The sequence below is a fragment of the Harpegnathos saltator genome, unplaced genomic scaffold, assembly GCF_003227715.2.
Source record: "Harpegnathos saltator strain DR-91 unplaced genomic scaffold, Hsal_v8.6 scaffold38, whole genome shotgun sequence".
Classification (NCBI taxonomy): Eukaryota; Metazoa; Arthropoda; class Insecta; order Hymenoptera; family Formicidae; genus Harpegnathos; species Harpegnathos saltator.
This window is the reverse complement of record NW_020230183.1, coordinates 752435-768100: the sequence shown is the minus strand read 5'-3', so window position 1 is coordinate 768100 and position 15666 is coordinate 752435. Positions and strand designations below refer to the sequence as shown.

Genomic DNA, 15666 nt, shown 5'->3' with positions numbered 1-15666 from the left:
GTCGCTGTCGCCGTCGTTGTCATTGTCGTAGTCTCTCACCCGGTATAGTAAATCCAAATCAGGGATGGGATGCTTCCAAACGCGGCCCCAAACTCATGCTCGAGGTCTTTTCCTCGTCCCGTAAACGAGGAGAAGATCGAACCCCGACCATGGACCACGACAAGCAGCTAATGAACGCCGTTCGTTCGCGAGAATGCAAGCTCCTGGTATCTTCCTTTTTCCTTTGTCAGCGAGCCGGCAACGTGCAAGAGCGCGTTGATCGATAAACACTCGAATTTCGTATCGCATGGGATGCGTTCTCTCGTGGGCGGTTTCTTCATGCCGGCTGATGAGATTCGTAGCCGCGGGGCCGCGCGCGTTTGATCGATGTGCGTTCGAGCGGAAGCGCGGCCTCCGCGAAGAACAGTAATTAATAGAGACACCAGCGAGATATTTCCGCGATATCGCGCTCTCGTTTGAAAAGAACCGCTCGAGATCGAGAAAGTGCACGCGACGCGATACGCGCGCGCGCGCGTATCACCGATAGCGGACGCGACGTAGCGCAGGGCTGCGCTTCTCTCGTAAACACAGCACGTCGTTATTATTCTCGGATGACCGTAATCAGCGTCCGCGTGATAGCGCGGTTTCTGCGCGTCCGCTCTACTTCTTCTCAAATGACCGTCGCTCGCGATCGACGCGCGATAACGAATCGCAGGCCGCAATCACAAACGGCATCCCGAATCCGCGGGCAGGCCAGTCTTTCTCACCGGGCATCTCCGAGCACTGGATGAGATCGCCGTGGCTGCTGTCATCCTGGCTGCCGGACTTAACTTTTACGCGCGCGCGCGCGCGCGCGCGCTCACCCTCGAGCGGCACCACCTGCGGATAATAAAGTTATTATTTATGCGATAGCCAGATATTTAACGAGCTGGGGGACGAGCGCGCGCGCGCGTATCGCGGTATAATACCGACGCGGTATAATTAGCATAACCAGACACGAGTCGAGTGTGTCTCTCTCTCTCTCTCTCTCTCTCTCTCTCTCTCTCTCTCTCTCTCTCTCTCTCTGTCTCTCCGACAAGCTCACCCTTTGACCATTTCGCGCGCGCCTCACCTTCGCTCCGCGAGCGCGGTCTTCGCGCGGATGTGCGTGTAATATCGGCGCGATCGCGATATATGGATATCGCGATCGCGCCGCACGACACCGCGTGTCCTTTCGAAGAAGATGCCCGGATCCTGAAAGATCCCTCGAGCTCCCGAGCGAAATCCTCCGTCTGGTTTTTCCCTGGCGAATTCCGCTTGGTCTTCGTTGCACATACGACGCTCGTAATTCATGTCCAGAAAACAAGCCTGTAAGTAATCTCCTTGAGAAGACACATTCATTTTGATACATAATAAGCGCTGTGGTCTCTCTCTCTCTCTCTCTCTCTCTCTCTCTCTCTCTCTTTTCCCTCTCTCTCTTTCTCTCTCTCTCTCTCTCTCTCTCTCTCTCTCTCTCTTCTCTTCCCATCCTTTCTCTCTTCACAATGCCGAGCACTCGGCCGCTCGCGCGATTCGCCGCCGGTTACGCTGGAATCCAGCAAGAAGCGCGCATTGTGCCGGTAAACCGGCGCGATTCACGGGTCTCCAGGTTGTCGGGCGATCGCCGACATAATCGCGCGCGGTATCAATTGGCAACGCCTGTTGCAGCGGCAGAATAACTGTAAACTTGATGGCTCGGCGGCTCGCAGATCATACGCGCGAGGCCCGCTCCGCGCCGGGGACTCTCAATAGGTTCCCATGCTCCGTCTTTTCCTTTTCTCCCGTTCGCGTGGAAATCAATGTTAAATTGCGGGAACGTAATCTGCAGATAACCGCAGAATCGAGCGAGCTCTTTCGCGAGTTCGATAGGCGCGACGTGTGCGCCGTTAGGATTCAGATATGCGCCGGGATTCCTGTCCCCGGGCGATCGCCGGCGAATTCGCGGCGTTTAATAGCCTCGTCTCGTCGACGACGACGACGACGACGACGACGACGACGTGCGGACGGTGCTTCGTTATCCTCATGTGATATATCCAATTTTCGCGCAGAGAAACGCGCCGGGATTCCTTCATCACGCGCACATTCCCCTCTTGACGGAAATATCGATACGTCGATGGCTTTTGAATTGCAAAATAATCAAATCTCCATTCCTCCACACATACAGCCGCCGATCTGTCGGATATACGAAGATAACAGTGTCGATCTCTCTTCTGATAGCGAAATAATCGCGTCCACGGCAGCCGAAGTAGAACCGTCCAAGTAGAACCGAGGCGCGTCGAGGCGCGTCCGCTTTGTTGAAAAAGCGAGCGGAATCGATGCGCGCAAGCATCAATCTTCCCGAGTTCCCGGCGCAGAGAAAAAAGAATCACTTACTCCCGCAAGAAGAATCGCGCGCACTGCGCACGGGAGGAAATTGCTCGGGAAATGAAGTGGCCGATCTCCGCTTCGTCTCGATTTTATTTGCGCTCGCGAGTGCGTTACCGTCGCGATCGACAGTAATGGATCGTTTTGCGGCGAGCGGATAGAGATGCACGGCGGGCCCATTATGTCGTGACACGTTATGCATCATTCCTAGCAGTAGTCGCGCCGCGCCGCGCCGCGTCAGCAATCCGCCCGAGCGGGCTGTAGGCGAACGATGGGAAAAGCGGCGAGTACCGTTGCCTTCGCGATACGCGATCTTACGTATGGCGTATCGCCTCGTTACACCGGCGACAGCTCGGCCGGTCAGTAGCGCATCGCGCAAAATTTTAATGAGCGTCCCCGAGAGCCGCTAAGAACGCGCTTGGAACACCGCTTGGAGCAGAACGGAGAAAGTTGCGCTCGCGTGGACTCTCGACTTTGGACTACGAGCGCCCGTCTGCGCGATCGCCCATTTAAAGTCTCCCCCGCGCGATTTCGCAACGGGCGTCTCTTTTTCTCCCTTTCTGTCTCTCACGCTCGCACATAATTGCGCCGATAAACCCGGATATTCGATGATTCACGAGAGAGACAAGACGGCGCGGCGGGCTTATAGAGATTTCATATTATCGCCACGTTATCGCCACGCGCGGCGTTTGTCAATTTCATACGACGAGCGAGCCGTGTCAGGACTGCCAGGCCGCACTTGGTCGCGACGAGTGTGTGTTTCTTGACCGACTGCGTTATTAAATGACGACGACGGAGCCTCCGCACGGCTGGGGGATTGAGACACACACACCGCGGCGTGTCAAGGAGCGCGAGTTTTTCCGAGGACGTGTTTCGTCCCGGGTCCCTGGTCGTACGACGGAAAAACCCCGAAGACACCGATAAACGCTGACGGCTTGCGCGCCGTAGCGTCTTGTAGCGATAAATCCGACGCGTGTCGTCGCGTCGTTGAGATATTCGCCCGGTGCTCACGCGCTTTCGTCGGGAATGGACGAATACGATAAACCGCTGTATCACCTCCATGTCGACGTGGATGAGACTTGAGACGCTTAAACTCACCTCCGACGGATAAGACCGACAGGGCTCTTGACCGCCGACGACTGAAAGATCCCGAAAAAGGAAAGAAACACCAGAGGAAGCACTTGGACCATCCTCAGTCTCGCGCTCGTCTCGCTCTCGTCTCGTTCGCGGATTCTGTCGGGAGGATTTACCGTAAGACAGCCCCGTCAATCGCGCGCGCGAACCCAACGGAGGGAATCGTCCCGATCACACAATAGCGGTTCCCGCGCGGTGTCAGTTTGATTAGCCCGTGCGCGCGCGCGCGGTTTAGAGGCACGTGTCCTTCGAGGGACCGTTATGCAGACGTGACCTGTGTCGCCGGGACAGGAGGGAGTCTCGGGATCAATGAGCGATCGTTTCTTGGAAGTCAGGATTACGCCCGTGGCTATGCATAATGCCTCTCCCCCGTGGCTCATACTGACTCATAACGGTCTTGCCCGTACACCAGTGACCTGTGAGCGCGATGCACAAACTTCGTGCGCGCCTCCGCCAACGCTGCCGCCGCCGCCGCCGCCGCCGTCGTCGTCGCCGTCCTTCCTCTCAAAGCGCGAAGGCAGCGAGGTCGACCCGCCACCGCCGACCCGCCGACGACAACGACGACGACGGTATCCTCCTACAGCCCACTGAGAGCCAACGACGAGAGTCGACTGTGGTCGACTCGGTGGTGTAATTACGCGACGATTCGCATGTTTGACGCGGGGTCGTTAGACGCTAACGTATGAAGATGTCTTATTAGGAGTCGCTCTGCAATGCGGAATAATTACGCCGCCGACTGATTGACATTAATTATTAATCGGGCCGGTGGCGCGCGGGCTCTTTCGCGTTCTCTTAGATGGCCTGTCGAGTGGCAAGATGTATGGCGCGGGCCTCTCCTCTGTCCGTCGGATTCCTTTCCCGATGATCCTTCGTTATTCCATCGGCCGAGCGCCTAATTTGCGGCTCTCTCTCTCTCTCTCTCTCTCTCTCTCTCTCTCTCTCTCTCTCTCTCCCTCCCTCTCTCTCCCTCTCTCTCTCTCTCGGCGAGAGCGAAACCCTTCTTGCGTCGCTGCGGAGCGCTCCTCGTCGCTCGCAGCTTGCTCATTTCTTTTCTTTTTTCTCTTTTCCCGCTTCTTTTCTTATTCGCCCGTCGACGCCCGCGGCCGTTTCGTCTTAGATCCGTCGATTAAGATAAGGTCCTGGACCGCGCCGAAAGCTCTAAGCGAGAACTCCGCGAGGGTCGGCCCTCCTCCCGGGCCCTTTCAGATCGCACGGGATAAGCAACCTTATTTGGCACGGCCGCTCGTTGGCCTCTCGACGACGCGATCTGCTAATGAACTCGAACTCAGCCCGTGATATCTAAGAATACGCTGCGAATACGCGCTTGAGTCGAAGCGAAGAGGATAGGTCGGAGATAGACGTCGGAGAGACGAAGGAGAGAACATTTTGGAAAATTCCCTCGCTCAAAAGTGAACTGAATGTACTGAAAAGTGAAAGGAAAGGGTCAGGGTTTTCGTCGGTGTTCGACGATCGACAAGCATTTCTTACCATCCAAGTAATCCCGATCTCAACGTGAGTCTCTAGTCTCAATTTAATCGCGTCCCCTGACTTTGCAGATTTGTTTATCACCTTGAAGGAAAGACAGGGAGACACGAAAGATCCTTCTCTGTCGTACGGCAGCACGTTGAAATTTTACGAGAACTTATTTCCGGCACGCTCTCGGTACGCTTCCCGAGCGGTCGCGGCACAAAGGGATAAAACGACTTCGGGTTCCTCGTCTACCACCGGTCTCGGGCCGACTTTCGACGGCATCCGGCTATACATTATCGCCCGGTGTCACAAGCGCGGATATCTATTCAGCGCGAGAGAGACGAGAGCTGGTTCCTCTCGTGGCGAACGATAAGTCGATAAATCTCGTCGTGTCGGCTAACAAGGCCATCCCCTTGCGAACGAAGGATGCGGCAGAAACAGGGGGAAAGGTTATGCGTGTTCCTTCTTAGAAATTCACCGTGGCCATTGAAGTGGCTACTCGCGACTAACCCGGTCCAGGTCGCAACAAGAGCGCGTAGGCGTCCAGGGGCGTCGTCCTACGCGGCGCTCCATTTCGGGGTACCTCTTAGGGTGCGTTAACCTCTCTCTCGCATTCGGCCTCATCCCGAATCCTTGCCGAAGGGGAAAGAAAAAGAGAGCAAAGGAGAGGAGAGAAAGAAGAGCGGGAACCGGCGGGCTTTACGGCGGCTCGTTAGAGTCATTGTGCGCCGATCGTCGCGACTCGGTTCGACGAACCGGACCAACGAGCGCTCGATGAGATGCACTTAATCCTTTTGGCTCCGGTCGTCCATTTATTAGAGGGAGATCTGAAGAGAGATTTGAATTTTTCATGAGTCGTTTTTGCATGACTATGGACGACCCGGGGATCTCTCGGTGGACTTATTTTGAAATCTGCTCTGTCTTCCTGTCTGTCGTCGTGAATGAGAGAAAGAAAGGAAGAGGGGAGGAGGGGGCGGGGGAGGAAGGGCGAAAAAATCGGGAAAGGGAGTCAATCTTCTTTGCACATTAATTCTTGCACTCCCTGCAGACTTCCGGGAAATAAATCGTTTGATCATTGCCGGCTCGGGCAGAGTATTACGCTTGTCCTTCGCATATTCCTAATTAATTAATTAAATTCCAAATTAAATTGTGTCATTTTTACGGGTGATTTTTGCCTGACACGCAAACGAAATAGGTCAGTCGAGTCGTACAAGGCGCGTCATACAGACCGAATCTCGAACTTCTCCCGGTGGTTCTCTGGGGTGTCTCGTGCAAACGCGCGACTTTACGAAGTTAACGGCGCGCGTGCCGCGGACGCGGAGCAAGAAATCCTGCCCGTTCCGTACGAGGATCCGACAATTTCAACCCGGCCTGGCTCACTTAAGGCTCCCAGAAGGACCGTCGTAGGCGAGCCTGGGAGACTCGGAGATCCTCGTATATGGACATGCGAGACAAGTCGGCCGATGCGGCACGCGTCGGCATTCTGAAGCGCGCCGCTCTTTTCCGGTCTACGTCCGCGAGTTCCGTTAGTCCGCGTTATGTTAGAAGACACCAAGGGAAGAAGGAGGGAGGTGGCGGGGGCGGCGTACAGAACCGTGATTGTGCTAATGGGTCAAATCACATCTGTCACTAACGAGCTGGCCGTTCGTGGGCGGTCGCCTTGGGACGAGCGGCATGTTTATTACGCGCGTCCGCGTCCTTCCTCCGACCGGATTACGCTCGTTAAAGCGAGAAATTGGATCGAATGCTAATACCGCGGAGCGCCCGAGGCTCATCCCCGAAACGTAAGCGCCTCCGGTAAGGAGGACGTTAATTAACGGGTCTGCTCCGTGGAAAGGATTATTACATCACTTCGGCGGCGGTGATCATCCGAGTGTGACTAATAGCGTATCCGCTACGTGCGAGACGTGTGCGACTGAGTAATTCATGATTAGCAGTTGTCGAGTCGCGCGCAGCGCGAGGTGACACGTTCTCGCCGGTTCGTCTCGCGAGCAACTCACGCAGATACCGCGGCAGGACACCGTGCCAGTCACGCAATTAGGCTACGGCCAATTTGCCGGACATGCTCGGGGGAGAAAAAAGAAATGGTTCTCTGTTCCGTTAAATTGATCCGTGACATTCATCTTGGACGTGATGAATGAGGGAGCGGCGAACGTAACGCAATGTTGGCCCGTGTGATTCTTCCCGTCGATCAAATCTACCTCTCGACGTCGAGAGAGAGAGAGAGAGGGAGGGAGAGAGAGAGAGAGAGAGAGAGAGAGAGAGAGAGAGAGAGAGAGAGAGAGCAGGAAATGGAGCACCGTGACGATTTCGACGAATACCGATTCCGACGCTTAAAGGCCGCGCGAATTACCGCGTGTACGCCGTCGGCTATTTGCTCGGGATGCTTGGTAGCGCGGGAAGATACCGAATCAGGCTATTGAAATCCCATTAAGATAACCCGAGGGAGCAAATGGGCGCCGCATACATCGACCGTGAGACTACGATCGCTTCTCGGTCAGGTTGTCGCTAGCTTCCCGACGTGCACACGTGGCCACGATTCGCAGTGCGAGCATATTTCCCGATATTTATTTAACACACCGATACCCCCGAGCGAAGGGGGATCGCCGCCGCGCCGCCGCCGGTCGATTCTCGGACGGGGCTTGCGGTTTCGGGGCTTTATAAGGAGATAGTCCTGGCAGCGGCGATAATGCGCCAGTGAACATCGCAGTCTGGTTAGGATCGCTGGCAGTGAGAGCGGGCAGGTCGATTCGGTCGAGAGCTGATCAATAGCGATCGTCGGTCGAGAGGCGCACGAGAGGATCAAGCACAAAAGAGAGGGATATATCCCTTCGCGTATAATTTATTTCAGAACGTTAGGCGCGCGAGTTGATCCCGCGAGGCTAACACAGAATAATTGCCAATTATCTCGAATGACCCTACGGTTCATTCGAAGCCCTTTTATAGCCGGTAAATAGATTTTGAAATATTCTACGGTGCGCGTACTCTCTTCTCTCTCTCTCTCTCTCTCTCTGTCTCTCTCTCTCTCTCTCTCTCTCTCTCTCTCTCTCTCTACGATCTCGCATCATTTCCTTCACTTTGTCTTTTTCTTCGTGCTTGCGCTCGTGTATTCTTTCCCTTTTTTCGCTTCTTCTTTCTTTCCTTCCTTCTTTGTTCTTTTCCTCCGCTCCTTCACGTGATATCGCACATACGGCGTTGCACACGCGAGAGGCGCAGCAGCGCAGCTGCTGCTCCTCGCGAGCGAGCAGCGCGCAGGCGAATGATACAAAGACACGTTAGAACGGAGAGAGAATACAATGGAGCATGAAAATTTACGAGGTAGGCGGTGCACTCGGGCTCTAACCACGGCGCAGCGAGTAGCTAATCGTGATCATGAATAAACATCGTCGTGGAAATGATGACATCTTCCCGGGGAACCGTGACGTTACTTAATCGCGAAACGTTTCATTACTGTCGCATCTCGTTGCGCCAAATTCCGCGGCCTCCGCCATCACTCTCGCGGCTCTCTCGTTGCTCGACCGAGAGCCGATCGCGAATTGGCTCGTTGTCGCAAAAGCGAATCGTCGAGAGAGACGGAATTGTTGGGGAGCCTTTTTCTCCCAGGCAGGGGGTGGAGTTGTTTTTGAACGCGGCGACAATTCAAACGAGACTTTTTCGTCGCGCGATATGCGATATCTACGATAAGTAGACGCGACTGAATTAACAATTGACCCTTCGCGAGAAATAACATTCTCGTCTAAGAAAAATCGAGAGGAAGGATAACTCTGATCGTAAATCCCCCCTAATGATCCTGCCTGCTTCTGCATTTCGACGGCAGGTGTGTGTTCTTTTAAAGTCCGGTTTTATCGATCAGCATATTAAGCTAATGGTAGGAGCTGAAAAAAATATGCTCGCTGCTAATAACGCGCGTCTCGGATTCGCTACCTGACCGCGAGTCATTGGTTAAGAACTAAACTGCACCGACGCGATATAATCTCCGGCGAAATATAGTTTATTTCATTCTAGGTTGAAGAGAGAGAGAGAGAGAGAGAGAGAGAGAGAGAGAGAGAGAGAGAGAGAGAGAGAATGAAAGAGAAGGACAGAGAGGACGAAGATAATATCCTCCTGATATAAATTCTCCTTAAGTCTCTTCCTTATATATTGACAGCAGGTGGCGATCAATAATTAAATTAATCCAAGTATACACGTATATACACCATCGAGTTGCGTGCATTGCTGCGAGGAAGCGATTCATTTTTGAGGCAGTGAAAGCGCCGCTGCGGCGGAATGGCGGGGGGCAGGAGGAGGGGGGAGGGCAGAAGGATAGGGAGATGCATAACGCGTGGACGTCGAAGGCGCACTCGGAGTGAAACGACCGGTAGGTAGGCTGTAAAAGGTAAACCCGTCGTATCGGCACCGTTCGTGGTCCGCGGGCATTCCAGGCGACGCCAACGTACCCTCCTTACCTCCTCCTCCACCCGCTCCTCTTTCTCCTCCTCCACCTCTTCTTTCATCCTTCCCCTCCTTTTCGCACTGCAACCTTCCTCTCCTCTTTCTCTTTCCCTCTCTCTCTCTCTCTCTCTCTCTCTCTCTCTCTCTCTCTCTCTCTCCCCCTCCCCGCACTCCACTCTCCCGTCGCGGACTCGCAATAATGCAACCGTATGCAATCGCACTACCCGCCAACTGTAATGCAACGACGAGCATCGGTCCCGAGTACGCGCGAGCGTATGCACGCGCACGTGTGTCCATACACGTCGCGCGCGTCGCGTGCTCCAAGAGAGAAGAAAGAGAGAAAAAGAGAGAGAGGGTCCCGTGTGGTCCGCGAGCGCGATGATTTCATAAGCGATAATGAGTATCGTAATGAACTTTGACAGTTTGGGCGTGGAACCTATCAGGCATGAGGTCCGACAGGCAGGAGCGTCGTCGTAATTTAAAAACAAAGCGGTGCCGTTTTATTGCTGTCGCGCGTCAGCTGATGTTTCAATCAATCAATCCGTCGGCCGAGATACGCACACAGCGTGGCCAGGCCGCGCATCTAGATGAATAAACGCGCGAAACGAACCGTCGCGCTGTATTTTCTCACTCGTGAATCCGTCCGTGTCGGCTGCAACGCGCTGTAGCGCACCGAAAGAGCGTGCTGGTGACGACCTGCGCGCACACACACACACACACACACACACACACACACACACACACACACACACAGGCACTATACCTTTACATATAATATAACGCACACACACACATGCGCGCGAACGCAAGCGTATGTACACTCGACTGGCAAACAGGCTGCAAGGCCAGCCGGGATAGGCTGATTCATTCAATTCCTCCGCGGACTCGCGGCGCTACGAGCTACCGACAACTGATTTTCTAGAACTACTTAGTATGCATTGGACAGCGCCGGCCGCGACGATAGGGTATACCCTCTCTCGTCGTCTAACGGGGGTTCCGACGAGCAGCTGCGGCTGCGGCTGTTGCTGTTGCTGTTGCTGTTGCTGTTGCTGTTGCCGTTGCCGTTGCCGTTGCCGCAACGAGGTGTATCGAACGCTGCTCGGCGACTCTGCCTCCGCTGCATTCTGCGATGCAGCGATGCGGCCCGTCAGGCCGGCCGGTCCGTTTCTCTTGGCATCGCGACCGATTATGTCACGCGTGTGTAGCTGGCGGCACGACGCGCCTGTCACGGTGACATCGCTTCACCAGGTAGATCGCGGCTAATCCCTTTAATTGCGCGACGCGGCCGCGCACGTTGAGGACCGAGGACGGTGAGGTAGAGGCGCGTATCGCGGCGTGCATCGCTCGAAATAATTAGTGAAACGCGGCGAATTGCTCTCGGTTGGGTGGCTCCTTCTCAGCTCCGACTGAGTATAGAAGTTGGCAGCTGGAGCGTAAACATGTCCGTCAGACGTGTCTGGAAAATTAAGGTAACTGCTGAGAGAAGTATTTGCTACTTGAAATGTTCAGCAGAGGCGACGCAGCAGTTTGCAAGAGCCGATCGATCGCCGATTCGCTCTCGAGTGAAAACGCGCGGTGATGAGGCTAGACGCGAAGTGAAAACGGCAGGCAGGCATTGCTCTACGAGGACGCGGAATCTCGAGACTCCTCGCTCCGCGTGAAGCGACGCGCACGACATATGAGAGGCGGCGGCCTCTCTCAATTTTTAATTGGGGAAGGTTAAGATTAAGAATCCTTCCTCTCTTTCTCTCTCACGTTTTTGATCACAGGTCTCACGCGTCCGGTGCGCATCGATCTTACGTGGCAGATACATATCGCCGGTCACCCCGGCGACGTTGCACTTATAAGGACTCGGTGGCGCGCGCGCCCGCGTCGGTACTTACGCAAAACTCGGCTGCTACCGAAATAGCAGCTGCGGCGAGTTTCACGTCGCGGCCGGCCGACCGACGCGGGACGTTCGTGAGTAATCGCGCCGCTTAATTTTTCTCGACGTCGTTGCGATAGCATCGCGTACGCGGCGATACATTCAGCGACACGCTATTTGTTAACCGAGCGCCGTAAAACGCGGCCTCGGAGATATGTCTCGCCCGCGGCACGTGATCCGGAATAGCGCAGGGAGAAAGGAGAGAGAGAGAGAGAGAGAGAGAGTGAGTGAAGTAGGCGCTCACGATCGCGCGAGAAGCGAGAGCGGAAAAAGACACGGAGAGAAAGACAGAGTTTTGTATATTGTGACAGATTGGACAGGCAGAGTTGGACTAATTGACTCGTTCCGTTTCTTTATTCTTTATTTTTTGCTTTCTTCTTTTTTCCTTTCGCCCCGTTGGGCGCGCACGCAGACCAAGCGCAGGCCGTTTTAATGCGCGACCGGCCTATTGATGACTCTTCGTTTAATCTCGCTCCGTTCTGCGTCCTCGCATAAAGGACGCTCGTTCATCATCCGGAGATTATGATAGGAGCCAGGCTGAATGAAGACATTACGCATGCGATAGCTCAAGGATCCGTTCCGATGCACGCATATATATATATATATATATATGTGTGTGTGTGTGTGTGTGTATACATATATATATATATATATATATATATCTCGCCGCGCTCTACATATAATCCTTTTATATCCTCATTCTCGCGGGAAAGATGCGCTCGCAGCGCTGCGGATTAATCCCGTCGCGGGGCCACGTGACGCTTCAGATTCGAGTTAGGATCTGAATGCGTGTCGCGTATTCTTTCTCGCTCGGTTAAATTTAATCCCCGCTGTATCTCTCGGGGCGACACTCAATTACACGAACATTATAACGTATATAAGTAGCGGCGTTTCTATTTCAGTCGCGGTTGCCTCGATCGCTCTAACAATGTTGCCCGATCGGCCGTACACGTCTTTAGTTTGTACTGAAAATGTAAGCTCCCGTATCCAACTCTCTAGAGGAACGTACGCAAGGCCACGATTGTGTATGCATGCTTTGCGCCTCGAAGTCTTAACACCGATCTTTATGGACTTTGCAACACGCAAAGAAGCTGAAAATAAGAGAGACACCATATTTTCACTCTCTAAACGCACGTAGAGAAAGCCCGCGTAAAAAAAAAGTGTCTTTTATTCTCGGCCGTTCTGCAGCGAAAAAGCTCATCAAAATCGGTGAGAGGCATTTTTATATGTTGCCTTGCAAGCTATCATTACGAACGGCTGCACCTTGTCGAATAGACAAAGGACGGGACGAAAAGGACGGGAGAAAGAAGTGTTGCAGAATGGGCATCTCCGGACGGCCACTCAGAAAAAGAAAGGATATCTCTCGCGGTCACGGCGTCTTCGTCCTCGGAGGGACGAGGAGTGACGAAAGGTACACGAGAGATACACCTAGGAAGAATAAGAGAGAAACGTTGTAGACGACCGAGGGAGGACAAGGGATTAACGGAGGGCGGGCGGGCGAATTATTTGCATTTTAATTTGCATATTAAAACATGCCTCCTCGCGATCGGAGCCTCGACCCGGGTCTGTGAAATACGATACCCCCCCCCCCTCCGCGCTGCTCCGTGTTCGTCGCATTAGCGTTGTAAAGCTGAGTTACACACGACCGCAAAAGCAACCCGACGGCCCTGAAACCGTTCACGCATGCCGATCTTGAAATATGCACCCGTGGACCCCAAGATTGCCGGATCTCGATAGCGTCCCGTCGTTCTCCCGATCGATCTGCACCGTGCGCGCGTCCTCCTCCTCCTCCTCCTCCTCCTCCTCTTCCTCTTGCGCCCAACGCGCGCACGCGCGATATTTGCTCAGCGCACTAGCGCGCGCGCGCGATACTAATAATTACGATAATAATAGCGTCTCGCAGAGACACGAGGCGACCGCCGCGCCCGCCGCTATCGCGCTTTTTAATCCGTCCCCTTTCGCATCGCGTTAACCCACATTTCGGGCTCGCCGCCAATTTTCCGCGACGTCGACGACGACCGCTAACAACCGTCCGTCTCATTCGCTTCGCGTCCCGCGTTATTACCGTATATACACGTTACCCCACCGCGAGAGAATGCGGTCCATCGCGCTTAGCGAAATTAATCCCGACCGCGTCCCAAAGAGCGATACACGTTAATGTTGTCATACATATTCATGGAATCCCGAGAGAGGAGAAAAGTACCTCGTCCTTCGAAGCGAGAGGGAGCTCCCGGGCCCCGGTAATGTTCCTCGTCGTAATGACACGCGGCTCTCGTCGCCGCGCCGGCCTCAGCCGTGAACTCTCCCGAGTCGCGCGGTAAAAATCATCGTCGTGTTTTCCCTGGCATTGTCGGGATCCTCGAGACGTCGCGTCTCTCTTCGCAGATGCACGCAGCGGGAATGATGCATGCAACAACAGTCACGTGAGCCGTGCTCAGGAGAGGGAGAGAGAGAGAGAGAGAAACAGAGAGAGAGAGAGAGAGAGAGAGAGAGAGACAGCCCGCGGAGAGCGCATTGCACGACGTGACCGTCGAAGGAAGAACACCTCCCCGCAACCCCGCGGCTCTCCGTTATTATCGTTGTTTCGAGCCGTTAATATTAATGGACGTAAATGCGCGTTGCCATGCTCGACAGAGAAATAAAGAGGGACAAGGGAGGACGGCGGAGGTGGACGCGCGACGGGGGTTGAGCCGAGGGCAGCGAGACGGCGGGAGGAGGCCGTAAGGGAGGCCGTTGTCTGAGCCCTGCTCCCCCTCGGCTCCCTACACTTGGCTATAATTGAATAGACGCAGCTGTGCGTACGTGCTGCGTGCTCGTAAAACATTAATGACCAATAGCCGGCGCGAGCGCCGACGATCGTTTCGCATTATTATTCCTTAAAGTCAGAGAGCCGGCCGCTCGCGGTGTGTTTAACCGCGCGAATTCCCCACGTTGCCGATCTTGCGCGGGCGAAATTACAGACATTTGCGCACATGTCGGCCGTTTCCGACTCGGGACTTGCGCCCCACGTTGACTCTACTGAATTCCGTCGAATTTGAAGGATCCTATTGACAATACTATTGACCTATCTTGATGGTACAGCTGATTACTCAGTGTCGTCCTGTTTATGTCGAGTTGTCCTTGGATTCATTTCGGAATTATTTAATATTCCTTCTCTCTGATATCCTTCTCTTAATATTCTAATTACGCTTGATATTTATTCTTAATTTTGACAAGCGATTATGTAATCTGCTTAATTATGAATGGATATATATGTACGATAAGCAAATGCTGAATGTCTTGTCTGTGTCGAGTTGTGCTTAGGAAAGGACTCATCTCGGAATTATTTCTTCTCTGATATTCTCTTAATATTCTAATACACTTAATATTCTATTACACTTGATACTTATTCTTAATTTTGACAAGCGATTACGTAATCTGCTTAATTACGGATAGATATATATGATAAGCAAATGTGGAATAATTTAGTAGGCAAATTTAATTAATGAATAAGACAAATCTTATTTCTTCATAATCCCTGTTTAGTTTTTATTGGCGTTGGAAATATAACGCCATCGCCGTTCACGTTCCGGTGTCCTGCGTGTGTACGACCTTGTATAGATACGACGCTCAAAAAAGAAACACGTGTTGACGGAAGTCCGGCGGCATTGCGTTCGATATTTCAAAGGTTCGATGTAAATACAAGAGCCAGCAAGGAGAAAGCAAGCGTCGCGCCACGATATCAAAACCGACAATATTTACATTATCCCGTGCCTATTGCCAACTGTTGTCGCTCCACCACTACAGGCGGTCAAGCTTTGTCAACATTTCGACAACACTATCGAGACACACCGGAGCCTCGTGTATCGCGTGATTTCCCGAACGTCTTCATTACGTCCCGGGCCGACGATCGAGCGACGCGTGTACGCGTACGTACACGGACGAAGCGTGTATCGGAAGCGTTATCATTCCTTCCGCGCGATCGAGATACTTCGTCGGCCGTTGAAATACTTAATCAGGCTCTCGCGTCGGCGTCGCGTTATTTAACACATATATCTTTGAATCGTCGTATCTACGCAAGTGCGAGTGCCGTGATGGAGGAGCACAGCCAGGATGCTGGATAAAGAAGGCAGGACGGAGGACGAAGGCAGGCTGGGACGAAGGCAGAGTAGGTCATCAGACATCGAATATCTTCAAGGTATGTCATATTATTCATTATACAAGAAGCTTCCGTTTTCAATGGAACATTCTCGGCGCACGGTCGAGAAATAGCCGAATCGAAATTTAGATCAGCATTCACAGCGCGTGTTATCTTCGATCACTCGCCGACGTGTGTCTGCATTTATTGTTATATTTCATACAAGAAA

The 15666-nt window shown here is 53.3% G+C and overlaps 1 long non-coding RNA gene across 1 annotated transcript in view; it reads left to right on the top strand.

The window, feature by feature from the left end:
- LOC112589015 (uncharacterized) overlaps nt 1-15666 on the top strand; it is a 139981-nt gene that overhangs the window by 27527 nt on the left and 96788 nt on the right. Inside the window, exon 3 of the long non-coding RNA XR_003113190.1 lies at nt 14846-15497. This is a non-coding gene — a long non-coding RNA (uncharacterized LOC112589015). The remainder of the gene's footprint in view (nt 1-14845; nt 15498-15666) is intronic.